Raw genomic sequence first — 26660 nt, 5'->3', positions numbered from 1 at the left:
TTTGCTTCCTTGTGGATCTGGAGGTTAAGAGGTCGTTTGTTCTAGGTTTTCAGTAATGAGGACTTGGCCTTTTTCTTTGGCAGCTCCCTCCCGAGGTGCCCTGATTAGGGTCTGATTTGTGACCTTTGCAGGCAGTTTTTCACTTACAATTTACAATTTAAAATTCAAAGCATTTTTCGATTTGTTGTCAAGATTGCTTTAAACCTAAATGAAGGAAAAGTTCAGAATTTTTTTTTAAAGATTTTATTATTTTTTATTTTAATTTTTTTTAAAGATTTAGATTTTATTTATTTATTCATGAGAGACACACAGAGAGAGGCAGAGACACAGGGAGAGGGAGAAGCAGGCTCCATGCAGGGAGCCCAAATGTGGGACTTGATCCTAGCACCTTGGGTTTCATACTCTGAGCTGAAGGCGAAATGCTCAAGCTCAACCGCTGAGCCACCCGGGTGCCCCAAGTTTAGAATTTTAAAAAATGTGAAATTACTAGTTAGAGCAGTTTTTTTGTTGTTTGTTTTAACATTTTGCTTTCACTTGTTCCAAAAGATACGTATGTCCTATTTATTTCTTTGGTTGAATTTAGATCCTAAGTAAAACTGATGTTTTGTTTAGTTTTGTTGTAGGGATTTTATTTGGGACGCCTGGGTGGCTCAGCGATTTAGCTCTGCCTTCTGCCCAGGACATGATCCTGGAGTCCCCGGATCAAGTCCCACATGGGGCCCCCTGAGGGAGCCTGCTCCTCCCTCTGCCTGTGTCTCTGCCTCTCTCTCCGTGTCTCTCATGAATAAATAAAATCTTTAAAAAAAAAAGATACTATTTAAAAATAATAAGATTTTATTTAAATATTTATTTGAGAGAGAGATAGAGATAGAGAGAGAGACAGAGAGAGTATGAGTAGGGAGAAGAGGGAGAAGCAGACTCCCTGCTAAGCAGGGAGCCCCACATGGGACTGGATTCCATGACTTCGGGATCATGACCTGAGCCGAAGGCAGATGCTTAACTGACTGAGCCACCCAGGCGCCCTTGATGTACTTTCTATAGCCAACTAACACTGATTCACAGTTTTTTCCTTGATATTGTGATCAGTTTGCCATCTGTCACCTACTCTGCCTTTTGGGCTTTCCCTTTGTTTCTCTTTGTTTACTACCTATTTGTTTTAACACACACAGTTGTCTTTGAGCTTTACCAGAACTCTCCTTTTCAGTACGTTTTTATTTACCTAATAAATGTTAACTGATCACTCTTATTGAAACTTCATATCATTTGATCACTATTTGAAAGAAATAGTAATACTTTAAATTTTCTAGTTTAAACATGTGCAAAATGGCTATATTTGGGGTTGATATATTTGGTAGGGGGAGGAAAAGAGATACAAACAGGGCTACACATGGCTCTTTTTAAGGGTGCAGAAGGACTGTTCCAGAAGCCTGTAGCAAACTTAACCACTCATTTCATTGACCAAAATTGGGTTACATTCCCTTTCCTAAATTAGTCACTCGTAAAGACTGAGGGAATTATTCTTAGCCAACCAGGCCCATCCCTTGGCCTGAGGAGGTGTTTGACTTCCCCTGAAACATGGCTGCATGAGAGAGGAGTAGATAGATACTTGTGAGAAAATATATCAAGGAGGAAGGAGAAAATTGGGGGGCAGGGAGAAGTTCAACCAAAGAATCCTCTACACTTACTATTCATAGTTTGTTAGCCGTTCAGGAACTTTAAAATGTAAATGCAGCTTTTACTATGCAGTTACTTTTTCTGGCATTTGCTTTTTTCTTGCTTTGTCAAAGTCCTTGGGGTGGATGTGGGAGCTTATATAAGTATGGAGAAAGAATCAAGTATGACTAATAGGTGCCTGTGAATTGTGGGTGGGCTTGGTGTTTGGTGATTGAAATATTTGGGACAGCGAATTCATGTTCTTGTGTGGTTCAAGTGGAATCGGATGGCCACGTAGGCATACAGAAACATAAAGACAGTCATCTAGTTAAGCCAATCGTGAGTTTTCAAAATAATGTCAAGTGTTTTATTTTACTCTTTAAGGCTAACCTGAAAGGAACCTAGAATTTATTGAATGGTAAAATAGAAGGATATGCACTGGGAAGACAGAAACTAGATGGGAGCATTGTATAAGATCTCAGAGTAACTGCAAGGGAGGGGAACTCAAGACCGTTAGCTGAATGTACAAAATCATTCAATCTTGTAATAAAATTTATTATATCAATATTACGTGTGAATGGTTCAGTTTATCGGAGTGGACATGTAAATAAATACAGCAATATCTATGTAATATAGGTACAGAGAAAGCCCTCTGAATGCATAAATGACAACTTTGAGAGGTCAGAAAAGTTACATGGAGCTGAATCCTGAGTGATTTTCCTAGATAGATAAAGGAAGAAGTATATTTTAGTTTCATCGATGACCACATCCAAAGACCCGAGTTAGAGAGAGTCCTTTAATTTGGAAAGATTGAATATCAGTCTATGGTATCCAGATTTGACCATAGGAGAGCTTATTATGCTATAATGAGGAATTTGGGTTTTAGAATGAAGATTGTAGGGAACCACTGAAGGATTTGTTTTTTTTTTTTTTTTTTTTAAGATTTTATTTATTTATTCATGAGAGACGCACAGAGAGGGGCAGAGACACAGGTAGAGGGAGGAGCAGGCTCCCTGCAGGGAGCCCAATGTCGGACTGGATTCCCAGACTGATTCCCAGACCAGATCACGCCCTGAGCCAAAGGCAGATGCCCAGCCGCTGAGCCACCCAGGTGTCTCCCATTGAAGGATTTGAATCTGTAGGAATCCAGATCTATGGCTTAGATCACTGTGCTAGGTTGGATCATGGTTTAAGGCAGGAATTGGTGGAATAGGCCCCAGGGGATGGGGGTAGCAAATGTACCTGAGAAATGATAAGGGCAGAGGACTAAAGATGTCAAGGTGGGAATACAGCTGAGATAGATTTAGGGAAAAGAAATCAATAGGACCTGGTATCAGTTGAGTAAAAAGAGGAAGGAGGGTAGGGTTATTTCTGCTTTTCTAATTCAGGTCAGTTGTGATAGGAGAAGAAGCAGATTTGGGGATGGTGAGAAGGAAAGGTGATTCAGTTTAATAAAATGTTTCAGGCAGTGGGGAAAATCTGGGAGGCATATATATAATTTTACCAGAGTGATAAAGTGTGGAGAAGAGATTAAACCAAGTAAAAAGGGAGTTTGGGCTTCTAGAGGGGGAGATGACTAGGAAATGTATGATAAATAAGGGTTGTTTAGTAAGATTTGTTATGCAGATAAGAATACTTCCCTTCCTGGTACTGAAGGGAAGAACACTTACAAATGGAAATTTATGTCACTTACGAAGGAAAATTTATGCCCTGCTTTTAGGCAAAAAAGGAGAGGGCAGGGTTCTTCCTGTGTCTGCTGTTTTTTAGTTGCCTTCAGGCTCAAATTTTTATGCCAGAGTGGCATATTTTGGGATGATGTATTCTGATCTCCTTCAACAATAAATAGTACTTATTTAAAGTGTATACTCTGATAAGTTGGTTTTTTTATTTAATTTAATTTATTTTTGAGAGAGACACAAACACACATGCTGGGTGTAGGTGTGGGGAGAAGCAGGGGGAGAGGGACAGATTGTGCTGAGCATGGAGCCTGATGCCGGGCTTGATTCCACACCCAGATATCATGACCCAAGCTGAAACTAAGAGTTAGACACTCAACTAAGCCATCAAGGTGCCCCTAGTCTGATAAGTTCTGACACAAGTGTATCCATAGAACTTTTACCCTTATTCAAGATAGTGCATATATCTATCACCTCCAGAAGTTTCCTTATGTCCCTTTAATGGTCATTTCCTTCCACTCATCTCTCTTTTCACTTTCCTAGACAACCATTGAAGTCACTATAAAAATCATGTAAATGAAGCCATGGAGTATATACTTAGGGGCAAGGGGTTCTCACTCTTTTATTTTAATTTTTATTTTGAGAGAGAGCGCCGAGTGCCTGGGTGGCTTAGTGGTTGAGCATCTGCCTTTGGCTCAGATCGCAATCCTGGTGTCCTAGGATCGAGTCCCCAATTACGCTCCCAATGGGAGCTTTTTGTCTCTGCCTGTGTTTCTGCCTTTCTGTGTCTCTCATGAATAAATAAATAAAATCTTTTAAAAAGCACATGAGTGGAGGTTAGGAGGGCAGAGGGAAAGGGAGAGAGAATCTCAAGCAGACTCCCTGCTGAGCAAGGATCTGGAACTGGGGTGACATGGGGCTTGATGTCAGGATCCTGAGATCACGACCTGAGTCAAAATCGACCTGAGTCAAAATCAAGAGTCAGATGCTTAACTAACTGAGCCACCCAGGCGCCCCTGGGTCTGACTCTTTTTTTTTTTTTTTAATTCATGAGAGACAGAGAGGCAGAGACATAGGCAGAAGGAGAAGCAGGCTCCCCGCAGGGAGACCTTTGGGGGACTTGATCCCAGAACTCTGGGATCATGCCCTGAACCTAAAGCAGATACTCAACCGCTGAGCTACCCAGGCCTCCTGGTCTGACTTCTTTTATTGGGCATTGTTACTTTTGAGATTCTTCCCTGTTTCTTTTTTTTTTTTTTTAAGATTTTATTTATTTAGTTATTCATGAGAGACACAGAGAGAGAGGCAGAGACACAGGCAGAGGGAGAAGCAGGCTCCATGCAGGGAGCCCAACATGGACCTCGATCCTGGGTCTCCAGGATCACACCCTGGATTGAAGGCGGCGCTAAACCGCTGAGCCACCTGGGCTGCCCAGAGATTCTTCTCTGTTAAAGAGTATATCAGTAGGGGTGCTTGGGTGGCTCAATTGGTTAAGCGTCTGCCTTTGGCTCAGGTTGTGATCCTGGGGTTCAGCCCCACATCGGACTCCCTCCTCAGCACAAAGTCTGCTTGTCTCTCTGCCCCTCCCCCTGCTCATACACATTTTCTCTGCCTCTGTGTCTCTCTTTCTTGCACATGCTTTCCCTCTCCCTCTCAAATTTTTTAAAAAAGTATATCAGTAGGTCATTTTTATTGAAAAGTAGTTGCCATTGTATACATATATATGACAATTTGTTTATCCATTCACCTCTTGATGTACGTTTGGATTGTTTCCAGGTTTGGGCTATTACAAATAAAGCTCCTAGAACATTCATGTATAAATATTTATGTGGACACATATTTCCTTTAGTCTTGGATAAATACCTAGGAACAGAATGGTTGGATTATATGATAGGTATAAGTTTAACTTTATGAGAGACTGCCAAACTGTTTTCCAAAGTGGATGTATCATTTTACATTCCTCTTAGTGGAAATGTACATTTGCACATCATCACCAACATTTGATATGGTCAGTCTTTTTAATTTTGAGTATTCTAATAGGTGTATAGTAGTATCTCCTTGTAGTTTTACTTTATAAAGAACTTGCTATTGAGCATCTTTCTGTATGCTTTTTTACCATCTGTATATCTTTTTTGGGTGAAATACCTGTTCAGGTTTTTGCCTGTTTAAAAAAACCTCAAATTTTGAAATAATTATAGATTCACAGAAAGTTGCAAAAAATATATAGAGAAATTCTGAGAGTCCTTCACTTAAGTTTCCCCTGGTAATATCTTGCATTTTTATAGTATGATATTAAGATCAGGAAAATGACATTAAGACAATTGATACAATCCACCAAACTTACTCAAATGTCACCAATTTTACATGCACTCCTTTATGTGTGTGTGTGTGGTTCTCTGCAATTTTATCACGTGTAGATTCATGTAACGACCACCATAATCAAGATACAGAACTGTTCCATTACCACAAAGTTCCATCACACTAACCCTTTTATAACCACACCTACTTCCCTCCTTCCTCCCCACCCCATTATCTAATTCCTGGCAACCACTAATCTATTCTCCATCTCCATAATTTTATTTCAAGAAAATGTTATATAAATTTAGTCATATAGTATTTAACCTTTTGAGTTTGGATTTTATCACTCAGTATAATTCTCAGGTGATCATTCCAAGTTGTTGCCTGTATTAAATAGTTTGTTCCTTTTAATTCTGAGAAGTAGTCCATGTATTAAAATTTGTTTAACCTTTTATCTATTGAAGAACACTTGGTTATTTCCAGTTATAGGCTATTATGAAAAAAGTTGCTATGAACATTTATTACAAGTTTTTGTTTGAATGTAAGTTTTCATTTCTCTCATTTAAATACCTAAGAGTGTATGTCTCCCAATCTCAAATGTATGAGTTCAGTTTTATAAGAAATTGCCAAATTTATACATTCCCACCAGCACGTGCTGCACAAATTACTGAGTTTCTCAGCATCTTAGACAGCATTTGGTATTATCACTATTTCTTATTTTTAGCCTTTCAGATTGGTATGTAATAGTGTTTCATTATGGTTCTTTTTTTTTTTTTTTTTCATTATGGTTCTAATTTATATATCCCTAATGACTAATACTATTAAGTATTTTTTTTTATCTTCTGTATCATATTTGGTCATGTGTCCATTTAAGTCTTTGCCTCTTTTATTTATTTTTTATTTATTTTATTTTATTTTATTTTATTTTATTTTATTTTTTGCCTCTTTTAAAATAGGATTGTTTTCTTATTGTTCAGTTTTGAGAGTTCTTTACTTTTTTTAGACACAAGTCCTTTATCCACTATATGCTTTCAGTTTCTCCCAATATATGTCTTGTCTTTTCAGTAACAATGGTTTGTAGAAGTTCTTAGTTTTAATAAAGTTTGATTTATCAGCTTATTAAGGATTGTGCTTTTGATGTTACATCTAAGAAATTTTTGCCTAACTTAAGTTCACCAGAATTTTCTCCTAGGTTTTCTTTCAGGGGTTTTATAGTTTTGGGTTTTACATTTAGATCTATTTTGAGTTAATTTCTTGTGTGTATGGTGTGAGTATGGGCTCAAGTTCATTGTTTTTTTACATATGGATTTCCAATTTTACCAGCCCCATTTGTTGAAAAGGCTATTCTTTTTCCCAGTGTTGCCTTTGCTCCTTTGTCAAAAATAAGTTCACCATATATATGTGAGTTTATTTTTGAACACTATGCCTGTCCTTTGTTGATACTACACTATCATGATAAGTTTCTTTATAATAACTCTTGAAATCAGTATCACTTTGCAGCTTGGTTCTTTTTTTTTTTAATTTTTAAAAAATTTTTATTTATTTATGATAGTCACAGAGAGAGAGAGAGAGGCGGAGAGACACAGGCAGAGGGAGAAGCAGGCTCCATGCACCAGGAGCCTGATGTGGGACTCGATCCCGGGTCTTCAGGATTGTGCCCTGGGCCAAAGGCAGGCGCCAAACCGCTGAGCCACCCAGGGATTCCCAGCTTGGTTCTTTTAAAAACTCTTTTGGATATTCTAAATCCTTTTGGCCCTCCCATATAAGTTTTGGAATCAGCTTGTCTATTTCAACTTCCTGGAATTTTTTTAAAAGTTTATTTGAGAGAGTGTGTGCACACACTGGGGGAAGGGCAGTGGGATGGAGAGAATATTAGGCAGTCTCCCTGCTGAGCATGGAGCTGGATGCAGCTACATCCCTCAACCTTAAGATCACAGCCTGAACTGAAAATCAGGAGTTGGATGCTTATCCAACTGAGCCACCCAGGTGCCCAAAAACCTACTGGAATTTTGCCTAGGATTGTGTTGAATCTTCTTTTTTTTTAAAAAAAGATTTTATTTATTCATAGAGACAGAGAGAGAGAGGCAGAGACACAGGCAGAGGGAGAAGCAGGCATCATACAGAGAGCCTGACGTGGGACTGGATCCAGGGTCTCCAGAATCACGCCCTGGGTTGTAGGCGGCGCTAAACCGCTGCGCCACCGGGGCTGCCTTTTTTTTTTTTAAATAATCTCTACATCTGTGTCCAACATGGGGCTCAAACGCATGACCCCAAGATCAAGAGTCATATTCTCCACGAGCAGAGCCAGCCAGGCACTCCAGACTATGTTAAATCTATAGACCAGTTGTTTTGTGAGAACTGATACCAGTATTGAATCTTACCTGTAGATAAAATGTCTCTACTTATTTTTTTTTAATTTGTTATATATCATTATTGTTTTATTATATATTGCTATTATGTAATTTCTCTCAGCAATATTTTTTGGTTTTCAGTGTGTAGATCTTTCTATTGTAAATGCTTCTGTAAACCTTCAAACGCTAAAAGTTTGTGTGTGGACATGTTTTCCTTTCTTTTGGGTATATACCTGAGTGGAATTGCTGGATCATATGTTAATTCTATGTTTAACTTTTTGAGGAGCTGCCAAACTGTTTTCCACACTAGCCACACTATTTTATATTCTTATTAGCAGTGCACAAGAGTTCCAGTTTTTCTACATTTTCACTGATATTTGTTATTTTTTGTTTTTGGCCTCTCACTGTAGCTTTTTTTTTTTTCTATAAAGATTTTATTTCTTTAATTCTGAGAGACACAGAGAGAAGGTAGAGACATAGGCAGAGGGAGAAGCAGGCTCCTCACAGGGAGCCCAATGTGGGACTCGATCCTGGAACCCCAGGATCACGCCCTGAGCCAAAGGCAGTTGCTCAACCACTGAGCCATCCAGGCGTCCCTCTCACTATGGTTTTAATACCATTTCCCTAATGACTTATGATGTTGAGCATCTCTACATGTGTTCACTGGCTGTTTGTATAGCTTCTTTGGAGAAATAAGTATGTAAGTCCTAAAAATAGTCCTATTTTAAAATTGAGTTGTCTTTTTGTTGTTTAGTTGGAAGAATTCTTTATATATTCCAGATGCTTTTTGGAGGTTATGGCCTCATAACATGTTATATACAGTACATTCTTTTTACAGTGGGTGCATTCCATCCAGGAACCCCCCCTCCAAACTCCTTGATTTTTTTTTCACTGCATACATTAAAGTTCATTCTCTGCGATGAACAGTTCTGTGGGTTTTGACAAATGCATAGTGTTATGTGTTCCTTACCCCATTAACATAGAGAAAAGTTGCTCATCTTAGAAATCCTCCCATGAGTCATTCCTTTGGTGTCTAATTTATTTCACAAATGTGCAAAATGTATTTAAGATTCATCCATGTTATTGTATGAATAAATAACTAGTTCCTTTTAATCCTATAAAGTATTCCATTATGAAAGTGCCAGAATTAGTTGTTTATTATTATTATTTTAAATATTTTATTCATTCATTTAACAGAGAGCAAGCACAAGCAGGAGGAGCAACAGGCAGAGTGTGAGGGAGAGGCAGGTGCCCCACAGAGCAGGGAGCCCCATGCAGGGCTCGATCCCAGGACCTTGAGATCATGACCTGAATCAAAGGCAGTAGCTTTACTAACTAAGCCACCCAGGCACCCCTAGAGTTAGTTTATACATTCAACTGTTGAAAGGCATCTTGTTTCTTTCTGATTTAGGCAATTATGAATGAATCTGCAGAGTTACACATGGTTTTTATGTGACCTTAAGTTTTTAGCTCACTTGATTTTCTCAGAGCATCATATTTTGGTTTCATTGATTTTTCTCTATTCTGTTTCATGTATTTTCTGCTTTCATGTCTTCATGGTTGTTTTTTCAAATAGAAGACTTTAAGAAGGAGGGGTGGTTAATATCTACTTCTTCAGTGAGATGGATGAAAGTGCAGGACTGTATTAAGAGTTGTTTTGGGGAAAAAAAAAAAAAGAGTTGTTTTGGTATATAGATGAGACCTGAAGCCAGATAACATTGAAAAATGAGGAAGTAGAGACAGTAAAAGAATATGACTCTTTCTAAAAATTTATTTTTTATTTTTTAATTTTTTAATTATTTTATTTTATTTTTTAGAGAGGGGGAAGGGCAGAAGGAGTTGGAGGGAATTTTTTTTAATAATAAATTTATTTTTTATTGGTGTTCAATTTGTCAACAAACAGAATAACACCCAGTGCTCATCCTGTCAAGTGCCCCCCTCAGTGCCTGTCATCCATTCACCCCCACCCCCTGCCCCTAGTTCATTTCTAAGAGTTAGGAGTCTTTATGTTCTGTCTCCCTTTCTGATATTCCCACACATTTCTTCTCCCTTCCTTTATAATTCCTTTCACTATTATTTATATTCCTCAAATGAATGAGAACATATAATGTTTGTCCTTCTCTGATTGACTTATTTCACTCAGCATAATACCCTCCAGTTCCATCCACGTTGAAGCAAATGGTGGGTATTTGTCATCTCTAATGGCTGAATAATATTCCATTGTATACATAAACCACATCTTCTTTATCCAATCATCTTTTGATGGACACCGAGGCTCCTTCCACAGCCTGGTATTGTGGATATTGCTGATATAAACATCAGGGTGCAGGTGTCCCGGCGTTTCATTGCATCTGTATCTTTGGGGTAAATCCCCAACAGTGCAATTGCTGGGTCATAGGGCAGGTCTATTTTTAACTCTTTGAGGAACATCCACACAGTTTTCCAGAGTGGCTGCACCAGTTCCCATTCCCACCAACAGTGTAAGAGGGTTCCCTTTTCTCCACATCCTCTCCAACATTTGTGGTTTCTTGCCTTGTTAATTTTCCCCATTCTCACTGGTGTGAGGTGGTATCTCATTGTGGTTTTGATTTGTATTTCCCTGATGGCAAGTGATGCAGAGCATTTTCTCATGTGCATGTTGGCCATGTCTGTCTTCCTCTGTGAGATTTCTGTTCATGTCTTTTGCTCATTTCATGATTGGATTGTTTCTTTGGTGTTTTTTTTTTTTTTTTTTAAAGATTTTATTTATTTATTCATGAGAGACACAGAGAGAGAGAGGCAGAGACACAGGCAGAGGGAGAAGCAGGCTCCATGCAGGGAGCCCGATGTGGGATTCGATCCCCGGACTCCAGGATCACGTCCTGGGCCAAAGGCGGGCGCCAAACCACTGAGCCACCCAGGGATCCCATGTTTCTTTGGTGTTGAGTTTCATAAGTTCTTTATAGATCTTGGAAACTAGCTCTCTATCTGATATGTCATTTGCAAATATCTTCTTCCATTCTGTAGGTTGTCTTTTAGTTTTGTTGACTGTATCCTTTGCTGTGCAAAAGTTTCTTCTCTTGATGAAGTCCCAATAGTTCATTTTTGCTTTTGTTTCTTTTGCCTTCCTGGATGTATCTTGCAAGAAGTTACTGTGGCTGAGTTCAAAAAGGGTGTTGCCTGTGTTCTCCTCTAGGATTTTGATGGACTCTTGTCTCACATTTAGATCTTTCATCCATTTTGAGTTTATCTTTGTGTATGGTGAAAGAGAGTGGTCTAGTTTCATTCTTCTGCATGTGGATGTCCAATTTTCCCAGCACCATTTATTGAAGAGACTGTCTTTTTTCCAATGGATAGTCTTTCCTCCTTTATCGAATATTAGTTGACCATAAAGTTCAGAGTCCACTTCTGGGTTCTCTATTCTGTTCCATTGATCTATGTGTCTGTTTTTGTGCCAGTACCACACTGTCTTGATGACCAGAGCTTTGTAGTACAACCTGAAATCTGGCATTGTGATGCCCCAGATATGGTTTTCTTTTTTAAAATTCCCCTGGCTACTCGGGGTCTTTTCTGATTCCACACAAATCTTAAAATAATTTGTTCTAACTCTCTGAAGAAAGTCCATGGTATTTTGATAGGGATTGCATTAAATGTGTAAATTGTCCTGGGTAACATTGACATTTTCACAGTATTAATTCTGCCAATCTATGAGCATGGAATATTTTTCCATCTCTTTGTGTCTTCCTCAATTTCTTTCAGAAGTGTTCTATAGTTTTTAGGGTATAGGTCCTTTACCTCTTTGGTTAGGTTTATTCCTAGGTATCTTATGCTTTTGGGTGCAATTGTAAATGGGATTGACTCCTTAATTTCTCTTTCTTCAGTCTCATTGTTCGTGTATAGAAATGCCACTGATTTCTGGGCATTGATTTAATTTGGGGAAGAGAGAGAGAGAAAACAGGGAAGAGGGAGAGAGTCTCAAGCAGACTCCGTGCTGAGCTCAGCCCGATGCATGGCTCAATCCCATGATCCTGAGATCACAGCGTGAGCCAAAACCAAGTTGCTGCTCAATGGACTGTGCCATCCAGGCACCCCAGGAGAGAAAGAATCTTAAGCAGGCTCCATGCCCAGTGTAGAGTCTAAAGCCCAGTGCAGAGCCTGTCACTGGGCTCAATCTCACCACCTTGAGATCATGGTCTAGGCCAGAATCAAGAGTCAGACCCTTATCTGACTGAGCCACTAAAGTCTCCCCTAAAAACATAGTTTTTAGAGCAAGGTTTCTCAGCTTTGGTACTCTTGACATTTTAGACTGGATAATTCTTTGGGGGAGTTGAGTTGTACTCAGGATCTCTGGCCCCTGCTTGGTGTTTGCCAATAGTTACCCCTTCAGCTATCACAACCAAAAATGCCAGCAGAATTTTGGTAGGGATCCCCATGTATACAATGGAATATTATGGGGATCAGTATTGCCCTGGGGATCAGAATTGCCCCATCTTAAAACAGTACTTTCGATAAAGAAGAATGAAGACCCTTCTTCATCTAAAATAGAAGATCTCATCTCAGGGAGGCTTTTTAAAGGAAGTGACTGATTGAAGGAAGTAGCGGGTGACGAGAAGGGGAAAGTTGAAGCTATGAAAGAGAAGACCAGTGATGACTCTGGGGAATGGAATTTAGAGCATAGACGGAGAAGAGTAGATTTCTATGGGAGATGGGTCACTTTTTTTCTGGGAAAGGAAGAAATGAAAAGGGCAGTTATAGATATTTATAGAGATCATATATTTTTGAGGGTGGTATAGTGGGAGATAGTAGTTCTCTGCTGTTATTTGTGTTTATGCCAGTGTAGATGGTTGTTGTCCTTTTCCAACTGCCTCTGACCCCTTCCCCCATTCCTCCAGCAATATTTGACTACTTTTATGTACTAACAGAAAAACAGATGATTGGATTGATTCTGGGCTGAAATTTGCTAGGTGGAAGGTTGAAGAGTGAATGGAAATGAGCTGCCTGAAAGAAGGCAGTTGAAGTGACAGAATTTGAGATATAGTGTAGATAAGGTACTAAGTAAAGCCAGGAGATGAAAGATAGATTGAGAGAAAGGGGAAGGGTTAAGAAACTGTGAATCTAAACGAGATAACACAGTGGGTCTAATGGAGTAAGAGAAAGAGTGATGAATAGGTAGGGGTAGTAGTCAAAGATGGGAATTTTAAAAATTTAAAATTAAAGGAATCAAATGGGCCCAAGCAATGTCAAAGTCCAAGTTCCTGGAAATTGGATACTGAAGTGGGAATTGGATGTTGAAGGTGCCTAGGGTCAAGTAGAGTTGAGTTATAGAGGAAGCCTGTTTCAGATGCCAGTGACCCAGAGGACGTTAGATAATGGTAATAACAGATGGAAGTTGATGTAGCTGGATGGTATGGGCCTTCCAAAGACATGGTAAGAAATGTTGAAAAAGCTGGGAGAGATGTGTGGGAGTAGATGAGAGTGCTAGCTCTCTGGGATCCCAGAGTTCTGGGATCAGGTCCTGCTTCGGGCTCCCTGCAGGGACCCTGCTTCTTCCTCTGCCTATGTCTCTGCCTCTCTCTCTGTGTCTCTCATGAATAAATAAATAAAATCTTTTAAATAAATAAATAAATAAAATCTTTAAAAAAAAAAAAGTTTGAGAGATGAGGATGGAGAATCTCTTAAGAAATTGAGAACGGAGAGGAGTCTGGTGGGAGGTGCCATCCTTAGTAGCCTGATAGTAGTAAGGGATTAAGAAGAAATGGTATCTAAAAGAGAATGCTGGTTTGGGAAGAAATCAAAAGTCTATAGTGTAAGACATTGCTTTCTGAAATCACGGATTTCTTGTACACTCATTGGAAGCATAAGCGTTGGCATTCATATCACTGTGGTAAAGGACTTATCCATGTGGTTTATTAGATGACTACTTTGAAAGTTCTTATGCTTTTATTCTCTGATAATAGGCATTTTGAATAATGGATATCTATTGTTGACTTAAAAATTATAGTCAATAGTAACAGATTATTGAGAACCAGATTTGCTTCTGTTCTATTAAATATTTTATATATATATAATATATGTATAAATGTGTATGTATATATACATATATATACACATTTATTTGGTATATTATCCGATATGATACTAGATATTGATACAGATTATCTAGAATCCTCACAACATTTCAGTGTCAATAATATCCTCAATTTACTTGATGAGGTAATTGAAACTTGATAAGGTAATTAACGTGATGAAGGTAAGGCATCTATTAAGTAGTCTATTTGACTCCAACGTCAGTGTTCTCCATTGTGTTTTTTCTTTTGATCACTACCCACCTCTACCTTGGTGTTATTCTGCACTACTTTCTAAATATAATACACAATCCATTATTTGTCTAGTGTGGTCTTAGTGTAGTCTGTGTTAATGTTGGATCATAATTCAACCACGTTGTTATTTTCTCTCTGCCTTTTATTTTTATTTATTTTTTATTTTTAATATTTATTTTTCATGAGAGACACAGAAAGAGAGAGGGAGAGACACAGGCAGAGGGAGAAGCAGGCTCCATGCAGGGAGCCCGATGTGGGACTCGATCCCAGGACTCCAGGATCATGCCCTGGGCAGAAGGCAGGTGCTCAACCGCTGAGCCACCCAGGGAACCCCCCCTTTTTTTAATTATTATTATTTTTTCCCATAACTAGTTCATATTTTATTGGACTGTTGATTTCAGCACTTCTGTGATGTCAGGCTAACGTAGGACTAAAAGTTTAGTCGCGGGGATGAAGCCACCCACAAATTTGAGCAAACTTGAAACGTAGTTGGAATCAGGGAAAAGTCTGTTGAAGGGAAGTCCTTGGTTCCTAACAGTTCTAAAGATTTAATGATCCTTTAAGGATCAGTTTTATGGAAAAATTCGAAGTGTCCAGATGTCCTTTAGGCAGGAGCAACAGGCAGGACTGGAGGACGGTCTGCAGCACAGGCGGCTGGGCTGGAGAAGCCGCTTTCCTCAGACAAGGTCTCTCTGCCTTTTTTAAAAAAGATTTATTTATTTATTTTAGAGAATGAGGGAGGGGCAGAGGGAGAGGGAGAGAATCCCAGGCTGACTCCATGCTGAAGCTCAGAGCTTGGAGCCTGGTGCCCCATTTCGCCACACTGAGGTCATGACCTGAGCCAAAACCTGAAGTCGGATGGTTAGCCAATTGAGCCATCCAGGCGCCCCTGTTCTCTCTCCTTTTAAGTGGTTTTCAACAGCTTCTCATGGTAATTTAGAATTTTGTCCTCCATAGTAGTTGCCATTGCCATTATGTATTTAATACAAGTATTATACAAGGACTAATAATACTAATCCAATATAATATTTGGAAACATGAATATATATTTAATATTGTTATATTGTTTATTCATAAGTAAATTGAAAAGGATAAGCTCTAAATGTTGATATCTATGGGTCACTGTTTACAAAACAATAGTTTGTATACCTAATTGCTACCATGATTTCTTGCCCCATTGGTGAGAATGTCACATGCAGTGTATTCAAACAAAGGCTTCTTATTATAATCTAGGTAGATTTGAGTTTCTAATTGTTTTCTCCTTGTAGGCCACTATAATGGCAATTGTAGGAAAAAATTAAATTGTTCTGACTTTTTTTTTAACAAAATCATATTAGTATATATAGTTCTGTGTTCTCTTTGATGACTGTGAATTGACCTTACTTATTTTTTCCTACATTTGGATGTTAATCTGTGGTGGCAGTACCATTTCTTCACTATTGACTTCGTCCCTATAATCAAGCATAATAGTGCTAGGTCAGTGGTTGCCCAATGATTCTCCTGCTTTTTTCTTTTCGTATGAAAATTCCTTTGAACAATTTTTCATTATTATTAGATAGAACCTAAAGGTAGGGAATCCTTTACTTTTTTAAACTCTTAGGAGGACGCCTGGCTGACTCAGCGGTTGAGCGACGGCTTTCGGCTCAGGGCATTGGTCCTGGAGTTCCAGGATTGAGTCCCACCTCGGGCTCCCTGCGAGGAGTCTGCTTCTCCCTCTGCCTGTGTCTCTGCCTTCTCTCTGTGTGTCTCATGAATGAATAAAATAATAAAATCTTTGTCACTTGTGTTCAGAAATTTCATATGATGTGCATTAGTGTGGATCTGTTTTCATCCATTGTGCTTAATAGACCCTCAGTGATCCTTTATTTCTTCCTCTTCATTTTCTGTTCTCTTCTTCCGGAACTCAGAGTTTCAACTCTGAGACTCCTCGACAGATTCTAATATTCTTTCTCATTTCCTGTTTTTCTCTTTGCTTAACTCTTTGGATAATTTTTTCAACTTGATATTTCAGTTTTTCTTTGATCCTCTCATTCGTTATTTTAATTTCTAGGGGCTCTTATTTCATCTTTTTAACTTTTTTTTTAGAGCATGCTTGCACATGGGGTGGAGGGAGGGGCAGAGGGAGAGAAGAGAAGGAATCCATGCAGGAATCAATCTCACCACCTGAGATTGTGACCTGAGCTGAAATCAAGAGTTCAGCACTCAACTGATTGAGCTACCCAGGCACCCCTCATCTTTTTAAATGAGCGCATGTTCTTGTTTTTTCCTCTGAGGTTATTGAGGGCAACTTTTGTTTTTATTTTTGAGGTTTTCATCTTGCTGCATAGCCTTTTCCCTCTACTTCTCTTTTTGCTTCTTTCTTTTTGTTAATTTTTTAAAAAAGATTTTATTTATTAATGAGAGAGAGAGAGAGGGGCAGAGAGAGGCAGAGAGAGGCAGAGACACATGCAGGGAGCCTGACATGGGACTCAGTCCAGGGTCTCCAGGATCACACCCTGGGCTGAAGGCGACACTAAACCGCTGAGCCACCAGGGCTGCCCTTGCTTCTTTCTTTAATGGTGAAGCTTTTCTCAGATGTTTGATGATCTGTGGCTATCTGCTTATTTTTTAAAATGAGGCACCAAAATCTTAATGGCAGTTACGTGATCACAAGTGGCACTTGCTGGACGCCTGGGTGGCTCAGCTGTTGGGCGCCTGCCTTCTGCTTGGGTCGTGATCCCGGGATCCGGGATTGGGTCCCATATCGGGCTCCCAGCGGGGACCCTGCTTCTCCCTCTGCCGGTGTCTCTGCCTCTCTCTCTCTCTCTCTCTCTCTGTCTCTCTCATGAACAACAACAACAAAAAAAACAAGTGGCACTTGCTAACTTGTAGGCCTTGTTTTAGGAGTTTTACTGGGTTACCTTGTGATGTCATTAACTGTAGGTCTTTTCTCTTTGGCTAATCAGATTCCCAAAAGAAGAATCTCTTCTATTACCTGCAGAGTATAAGCACATATTACTGTGAACCAAAGGAGAGAAGAGTATTGGGGGTTTTAATGATTTAGAGAGACTTTAATATCGTCCACTCTGTTTTCAGTGTCGTGGTTCTCACTTACCCTGTTTTACCTCTTGAGAAAATTTCCAGTGTTCTACCTAGAGAGATGGTCATCCAGTAGTGCAAAGTGAGGCAGTGTGGGAAATTGGGAAGGTTAGTGACTCATTAAATTTTGTGCCATCTTGTTTTCATTTTTGCCTTCACCAAAAGTACCTGGTGGTTCATTTCTTGAGTTTTTGGAGTTCTTTACTGAAAAATTAGTTTTCAGTTTTCAGATGCTAAATCAGTTGCCATGTGTTCTGTATTGCACATTCTAAAAGTTTTGTTGCCATAGCTTTACCTTCTGTTCTTTTTGTTCTTGTGAGTTTACACCCTTAAAAAATATCTTTTACTATCATTTAGTGGAGTTTCAGTAAGGAATGGGCAAACATCTGTCTTCAGTCCTCTTTCTGGAAATTCTTTCAATTTGTTTTTGTTTTGATTGGGGTAAGATTTACATAACATGCAATTAATCATTTTAAAGTATACAATTAACTATTTTAAAATATATAATTCAGTGGTATTTAGTGTATTTATAATGTTGTGCAACCACCAACTCACTTTAATTTCAAAACTTTTTCATCACCCCTTAAAAACACCTCATACTCAATTAAGAAGTCACTCCCTATTTCCTTCTCTCTGCATCCTCTGATCATCTCTAGTCTGCTTTCTGTCTCTGTTATTTGCCTTTTCCAGATATATCATATAAAAGGCATCATATAATGTGTGATTTAAAAAAATTTTTTTTATTTATTTATGATAGTCACACAGAGAGAGAGAGCGAGGCAGAGACGTAGGCAGAGGGAGAAGCAGGCTCCATGCACCGGGAGCCTGACGTGGGATTCGATCCCAGGTCTCCAGGATCGTGCCCTGGGCCAAAGGCAGGCGCTAAACCACTGAGCCACCCAGGGATCCCTGATTTTTTTTTTATTATTATTTTTTTTTTTTGGTCTTCTTTCCCTTACCGTAATGTTTTCTAGGTTAATCCAGATTTCAGCATCTTTGAATACTTCGCTTCTTTTTATGGCTTCCATTGTTTCTATGCACCATAATTTCTTCTCCATTCATCTACTGATGGACATTTGGATTGTTTCTACCTTTTGGCTATTAATGAATAATGTTGCTGTAAACATTTGTGTGCAAGCTTCTATGAAGACAGTATATTTGCATTCTCTTGTGTATGTATATATATATCTAGAGGTGGGTTTGCTGGGTCTTAGCTAATTCTGTGTTTAACTTTTTGAGACACTGTCAAATTGTTTTTCCACAATGACTACACCATTTTACATTGCCATCACTAATATATGAGAATTCCCATTTCTCCACATCCTCATCAGTACTTGATTTTGTTGTTGTTGTTTGTTTGTTTTAAAGCCATCCTGGGATGCCTGGGTGGTTTAGCCAATTATACACCCAACTCATTGATTTTGGCTTATTAGGTCATGATCTCAGGGTTGTGAGATACAGCCGCATATCAGGCAATGCACTTATTAGAGATTCTCTCCCTTTGCCTACCCCCCACCCCAGCACATAAATAAATAAAATCTTGGGGGGAAAATGAAAGCCATTTTAGTGGGTATGAAGTGGTATCTCACTGTGGTTCTGATTTACATTTCTTTAATGACCAATATTGAACGTCTTCTTTTTCTCTTTTTTAGTTTTCTTTATTTTATTTTATTTTTTTAAGATGTATTTATCCATTCAGAGAGAGCGAAGAGAGAGGCAGAGACACAGGCAGAGGGAGAAGCAGGCTCCATGCAGGAAGCCCGATGTGAGACTCGATCCCGGGTCTCCAGGAACACACCCCGGGCTGCAGGCGGCGCTAAACCGCTGCGCCACCGGGACTGCCCAGTTTTCTTTATATTTTATTTAAAAATTTATTTTTAGGGGCACGTGGATGGCTCAGTCTGTTAAATGTCTGCCTTCAGCTCAAGTCATGATCCCAGGATCAAGCCCTATATTGGGCCTGCCTGGGGAATCTGCTTCTCCCTCTCCCTCTGTTACTCCCCCTGCTTGTGCTCTCTCTGCCATAAGAGAGAATAAAATCTTTAAAAATAAATGAAATAAATAAAATCTTAAAATTTTTAAATAAAATTTTATATCTATCTATCTATCTATCTATCTATCTATCTATCTATCTATCTATCTATTTTTAAAGTAGGCTCTATGCCCAGTGTGTGTCCTGACACGGCCTGAACCCATGACCCTGAGATCAAGGCCTAAGCCAAGATCAACAGTCAGTTGCTTAACCAACTGAGCTACCTAAGTGCTCCTTAAAAATCTTTTCTTGTGCTTGTTGGCAATTAGGATATCTAATTTGAAGAAATGTCCATCAGATCTTTTTCCCATTTTAAAAATTGGGTTGTGTTTTTGTTTTTGAACTCTAAGGATCCTTTATATATCTAGACACTCAAACTTTTATCAGATACATTATTTGCAAATATTTTTTTCCATTCTCTGGGTTGTCTTTTTTTCCTCTCTCAATTTTTAGATTGCTTTCTTTTTTTTCTTAAGATTTTATTTGTTTATTTTTAAAAAGATTTTATTTTTTTATTCATGAGAGACAGAGAGAGAGAGGCAGAGGAGACACAGGCGGAGGGAGAAGCAGGCTCCATGCAGAGAACCTGACGTGGGACTCAATCCAGGATCATGTCCTAGGCTGAAGGCGGCGATGAGCCACCCGGGCTACCGAAGATTTTATTTATTTATTCATGAGAGACACAGAAAGTGGGGGCGGGGGCAGAGACACAGGCACAGGGAGAAGCAGACTCTGCCTGGAGCCCGATGAGGGACTAGATCCCAGAACCCCAGGATCATGACCTGAGCCAAAGGCAGATGCTCAAACACTGAGCCACCCAGGTGTCCCTGATTGTTTTCTTTTTTAATATATGGGGGAAATTAACTTTCTGAAGGGAAAATGTCATTATTACAGGTAATCAGAGGGTCTTGTTGAGTGGCATTTTTCAAGAACTATTTTTGAATATTTAAAAATTTTTATTATTGAAGTATAGTTGACATACAATTTTATATTTATTTCAGGTGTACAACATAGTGATTCCACACTTCTTTGCATTACCTAATGTTCACCACTTAAGTGTAGTCATCATCTGTCACTAAACAGCATTATTATAGTATTATTCACTGTTTCCTGTGTTGTACTTTTCATCCCTGTGACCTATTTATTTTATTACTGGAAGTTTGTGCCTCTTAAACCCCTGCATCTATTTTGCCTATCCTCCCACTCTCTCCCTTCTGGCAATCACAAGTTTGTTTTCTGTATTCATGAGTCTGTTTCTTTTTTGTTGTTGTTGTTTTGCTTTCTAGATTTCACATATGACTGAAATCATAGTATTTGTCTTTCTCTTTTTTCACTGAGCATAATACTCTCTAGGTCCATGCATGTTGATGCAAGTGGCAAGATTCCTTCCTTCCTTCCTTCCTTCCTTCCTTCCTTCCTTCCTTCCTCCCTCCCTCCCTCCCTCCCTCCCTCCCTCCCTCCCTCCCTCCCTCCCTCCTCCTCCCTCCCTCTCTCTCTCTTTCTCTCTCTTTCTTTCTTTCTTTCTTTCTTTCTTTCTTTCTTTCTTTCTTTCTTCCTTCCTTCCTTCCTTCCTTCCTTCCTTCCTTCCTTCCTTCCTTCCTTCCTTCCTTCCTTCCTTCCTTTTTCTTTCTTTTTTAAGATTTTATTCATATGAGAGAGAGAGAGAGAGAGAGAGGCAGAGACATAGGCAGAGGGAAAAGCAGGCTCCATGCAGGGAGCCCGATGTGGAACTTGATTCCAGGACTCTGGGATCACGCCCTGGGCCGAAGGCAGGTGCCAAACTGTGAGCCACCCAGGGATCCCCGATACCATTCTTTTTTATGGCTGAGTAAGAAATGTCCTTATTTTCTTTATAGTATCTTTTGATGCACAAAATTTAATTTTTATGAAGTCTGTTTCATCCAGTTTTTCTTCTTTTGTTCCTGCTTTAAATATCAAATCTAAGAATCTTATTGCCAAATCCAAGGTCATGAAGGTATACACCTGTGTTCTTCTAATAGTTTTATGGTGTTAGCTCTTATATTGAGGTCATTGATCTAGTTTGAGTTAATTTGTGTATGTAGTGTGAGGTGGGGTTCAACTTCATTCTTTATCTTTTTTTAAAAGATTTTACTTATTTGATAGAAGGAGAGCACAAGCATAGGGAGCAGTAGGCAGAGGGAGAGGGAGAAGCAGGCTTCTCACTGAGTGGGGAGCCCAATATGTGGGACTTGATCCCAGGACTTAAGCTGAAGGCAAGATGCTTAACCAGCTGAGCCACCCAGGTGCCCCTCAGCTTCATTCTTTTGTATGTGGTTATCCTATTCTCCCAGCACCATTTGTTGAAGGAACTGCTATTTTCCTATTTAATCATTTTATCATCTTTTTAAAAAATTAATTTTTTTGAATTATTATAATTTAATAATTATTTTTGGAGTCACTAATGTTGCATTAGTCTATATGTTTATCCTTACACCAATATCACACTGTTTTGGGAGTCTTCTTGCTTTTTCATTTTTATTGTTGTTCTGGCTGTTCTAGACCCCTTTCAGTTCCATATAAATTTGATGATTGGTCTCATTTCTGCAGAAAAAATCATTGAAATTTTGGTACAGATTGCATTGGCTAGATTGTTTTGTGGAATATTTCAGTGTTAACTGTATTAAATCCTCCAATCCATGAACGAGGGAATTCTTATCACTTACTTAGTTCTTTAATTTCTTTCAGCAATATTTTGTAGTTTTTAGGATGTAAGTCTTCTACCTCTTTGGTTAAATTTATTTCTAAGTATTCTTTTGGAGGCTATTGTAAATAGAATTATTTTCTTAATTTTTGTATTGTTCCTTTTGGTGTATAGAAGCACAACTGAATTTTATGTGTTGAAGTTCTACCTTCCACCTTTCCTTAATTTGTTTATTAGTTCTAATTGTGTTTTGTGCATTCTGTGGCATTTTCTATATATAGAATCATGCCATCTGCAAAGAGATAGTTTTACTTCTTCATTTCCAATTTGGATGCCTTTTATTTCTTTTTATTGCCTAATTGCTCTGGCTAGGACTTCCAGTACAATGTTGAATAGCTGTGGTGAAAGTGGCATCTTTGTCTTGTTTTTGATCTCAGGGAGAAAGCTTTCAATTTTTCACCAGTAAGTATGATGTTAGTTACTATGTTTTTATAAATCCCTTGATCGTTTTAAGGAAGTTCCCTTCTATTCCTGGTTTGCTGATTTTTTTTTTTTCTATCATGAGAGTATTGAATTCTGTCAAATGTTTTTCTCTGTCAATTCAGATCCTCCATTCTAGTACTATGGTAATTAATTTTCATATGTTGAATCACCCTTGCATTCCTGCCCTAAATTCCATTTGTTTATTTTTTTTAATATGCTGTTAAATTTGGTTTGCTAGTATTTTGTTGAGAATTTTTATGTCTGTAATCCTAAGGGATATAGTCTGTAGTATTCTTGTATCTTTGTCTTGCTTTGGCATCAGGGTAATACAGGCCTCTTGGAATGTTCTCTAAATGGTAGAATTTACCAGTGAAGCCATTTCGTTTTAGACTTTTTTAGTTGAGAGACTTTCTGGGTTCTGGTTGGATCTCTTTATTTGATACTGATCTGTTGAGATTTTCTCACTTCTTCTGAGTCATTTTTGGTAATTGGTGTGTTTGTAAGAATTTGCTTATTTCTTATCGATTGTCTAATTTGGTGGATTACAGTTGTTCACAGCATTATTATCATTGTATTCTCATACATATTTTTAGCAACACCAGTTATAATACATCCTAAGAGTCCATTTAGATTGTACTCAAGTAGGGACAACTGCGTGGCTCAGTGGTTGAGCGTCTGCCTTTGGCTCAGGATGTGAACCTGGAGTCGCAGGATCGAGACCCACATTGGACTCCTGCATGGAGCCTGCTTCTCCTGCCTGTGTCTCTGCCTCTCTCTGTCTCTCATGAATAAATAAATAAAATCTTAAAAAAAAAAAAAAAAGCTTGTACTCGACTATTGTATTCTCAACTTTTTCAAAAATATTCTTACCTGACATTGTTCCATGCAGACTATTCATAGAGGCTAATTCTTAGTCACTTTAAATTTCCCATTGAGGGACACCTGGGTGGCCCAGTGGTTGAGCATCTGCCTTTGGCTCTGGTTGTGATCCTGGGGTCCTGGGATCAAGTTCCGCAATCAGGCTCCCCATGGGGAGCCTGCTTCTCCCTCTGCCTATGTCTATGCTTCTCTGTGTGTGTGTCTCATAAATAAATAAATAAAATATTTAAAAATAAATTTCACATTGACTCTTTAAATAAATAGTAATTGAACATAATCTGTAACATCTTGTTACACATCAGGAGCCAAGGAAAACCACTTGAAACTGTTTGCCAAAAAAAAAAAAAAAAAGAAACTGTTTGCCTTGTTTTGTAATTGCCTATTGATGTTGTTAACAGTGTCCTCAATTTTTCCTCAATTTTTCAATCAACCATGCTTGCTGAAAAGCTAATACAGTTTATTTTTCTCTGAGCAAGTTTCTTCCCTTGCTGCAATCAAACAATTTAAATAAATCACCATTAGAAGATAGTTTTCTGTGCTTGGCTAACAAATGAGCCACTCAAAAACTTTCTTTGGTTGCAGCCTCATTTTTTATTCTTTTTTTTTTTTTTTTTTGCGAAGAAATCTTGCTATAAGGTATTGTTTTTTTCTAATTTTTCCTTTGTTTTCTTGTGAGTTGGGCTATTGTGACGAATTTACTGCGGAATTGCTGATGTATAGGGTATTCTTATAGCACAGCCATAATGTCATTGCATGGTAAACATGATACTTTGCCATGTAATTTGATAACAAAATTATCAGTGTGCCTTGGAAGTGTGACTTAGATTTGAAATCCACTTTTCTCTGGCCTGTTTTGACAGGTATGTACTTGTAAGCTTAAAACAATGTTGCAATATGTCAATATGCACTGCATGGGGAATGCTGTCCAGTAGTGCAACTTGTTAGGTAGCAGTGGAAGCACTTATCTCTCAAAGCTGCTCAGCTCTACCCTTGTATGAGAATAATCATAGACCATACATAAATGAATGAGCATGGATCTGTTCCAATAAAACTTTATCTGTGGACACCAGAATTTGAATTTCACATCATTTTGTGTCATGTAACAGTATTACCTGATTCTTTTTTTTCCAACCATTTGAATGATTGGAATTCTTAGCTTGTAGGCTATACAGAAACAAGTGGAGGCCAGGTTTGGCTCATGAGCTATATTTTGCCAACCTTTGTTCTACAGTTACAGATTACTGTATACCTGTGTGGAACCTCTTAGTGGCTGAATGAACACAGAGCAAATAAGTCTTGATCAAGTTTCTGAAGCACCATGAATTTGAGAATTGTAGAGTTGGAAATACCGACCTAGAATTATTTATCATAGAGAGGTTATAGTAGCCATTCACATCATTTCCAGAGCTTGGACTTTGGTGACACTTGGGAAGAAGATGTAGCAGCATTCTCCCAAATTTTGTATTCAGATCTCTGCAGTGCTTTAAGACATTTGACACAACCTTAACAAATACATTACTATAGACTTACTAAGCATTAGGGACTTACGATACTAGATATGTAGTAGTCAAAGTTATTCTCAAATATAATCGAGATCATGTCACTCTCCTTTTATTTATTTTTAAAGATTTTATTTATTTATTCATGAGACACACAGAGGCAGAGACATAGGCAGAGGGAGAAGCAGGCTCCATACAGGAAGCCTGTTACGGGACTTGATCCCAGGACTCCGGGACCATTCCCTGAGCCAAAGGCAGATGCTCAACCGCTGAGCCACCCAGGCGGTCCCTATCACTCTCCCTTTAAAACTCGTATAGTTTCCATTTTCCTTAGAATAAAAGTCACGCTTCTTACCATTATCCTTTTAGTTTTTGCTTTTCAGTTCTCCTGTTGTATTGTTGGCTTTAGCCATACATTAGGCTTTTCACTTCCTCAACGAAGCAAAGGTCTTATCTGACTCAGTGTTTAGTTGTATCATCCCCTTGTGTTGGAGCTGTCATCTTCTCTACCTGTGCCTGCCCATACTCACCCCCTTTTCATTGCTTGCTGGTTCTTATTCATCTTTCAGGTTTTAGCTTATATGCCACCTTCTCAAAAAGGCTATCCCTGTACTCTGTAAAGTAGGTTTCTTCTTTAGTCTCTGAAATTTCTACCACTTAGTAGTAGTTACAGTGTTTAATTTGTATTTTTGTCAATCTCCCCTGAGACTGTACATTTCATGAGGTCAGGGCCCATGCATGTATATTTACTTATTTGCTATTTATATACCTAGCATCTGGAACAGTTGTAGAAAATAGCAATGAAATTATAAATGCTGAATAAATGAGCTCTTGGTTTCTGGGATGCTACGTTCTTTTTTTTTTTTTTTTTTCCCCTCATTTCAATGACTGACCCTTCTTCCATTTTCTGTCTCCCCGATCCCTAAACTTTGAAATCTCCTATGCCTCGTTTGCCTGCTTTCTTCTCCATCTGCACTCCCTAATCCTCTGTTCTGGTCTTTTTTTTTTTTTTTTTTTTAAGATTTTATTTATTTATTTGACAGCACAAGCAGAGTGAACTGGAGAAGGAGAAACAGACTCCCCGCTGACCAGGGAGCCCGATGTGGGGCTTGATCCTAGGACCCTGGGATCACGACCCTCACGACCTGAGCAGAAGGCAGACACCCAACCAACTAAGCCACCCAGGTGCCCCTGTTCTGGTCTTAATATCCTTAAGTATTATCTGTACATTAATGACTCCCAAATCTATGTGGTAAACCTGAGACTTTATAGAGCTATCTACTTGGTATCTCCACTTGAAAAGCTTACTGGCATCTCACATTCTATATGGATTTTTGATTTCCTATCTCCCAAATTTCTCTTTCTTCTTCACTTCAGTAATTAGAAATATTGTTCTTACAGTAGTCCAGGCCCCAAACCTTGGTATCATCCTGGACTCACCTCTGTTTCTTAAATCCAGTCCAAGTTCTGTGAGCTTTACCTTATCAAAAAAAAAAAAAAAAAAAACAAAGCAAAAAAACCCACCTCATTTCTTACTGCTTTTTCTACTTCTGTAACCTATCACGACCCAGGTCCTATACCTAGATTATTACAATAGTCTCTCTCTTTTCTTAAGATTTTATTTATTTGAGAGAGTGAGCAAGAGAGAGCAGGAGCAGGCACAGAGGGAGAGGGAGAAGCTGACTGCCCGCTGAGCAGAGAGCTCCACACGGGGCCTACCCCAGGACCCTGGGATCATGACCTGAGCTAA

The 26660-nt window shown here is 38.7% G+C and overlaps 1 protein-coding gene across 9 annotated transcripts in view; it reads left to right on the top strand.

The window, feature by feature from the left end:
- Positions 1–26660, top strand: part of NFATC3 (nuclear factor of activated T cells 3) — a 139753-nt gene that overhangs the window by 16955 nt on the left and 96138 nt on the right. The gene's annotated exons all lie outside the window — the stretch shown is intronic.

Source organism: Canis lupus, chromosome 5 (genome assembly GCF_003254725.2).
Source record: "Canis lupus dingo isolate Sandy chromosome 5, ASM325472v2, whole genome shotgun sequence".
NCBI classification, from domain to species: Eukaryota; Metazoa; Chordata; class Mammalia; order Carnivora; family Canidae; genus Canis; species Canis lupus.
Note: the sequence above shows the minus strand (reverse complement) of the source record. Positions and strands in the feature narration are given on the sequence as shown.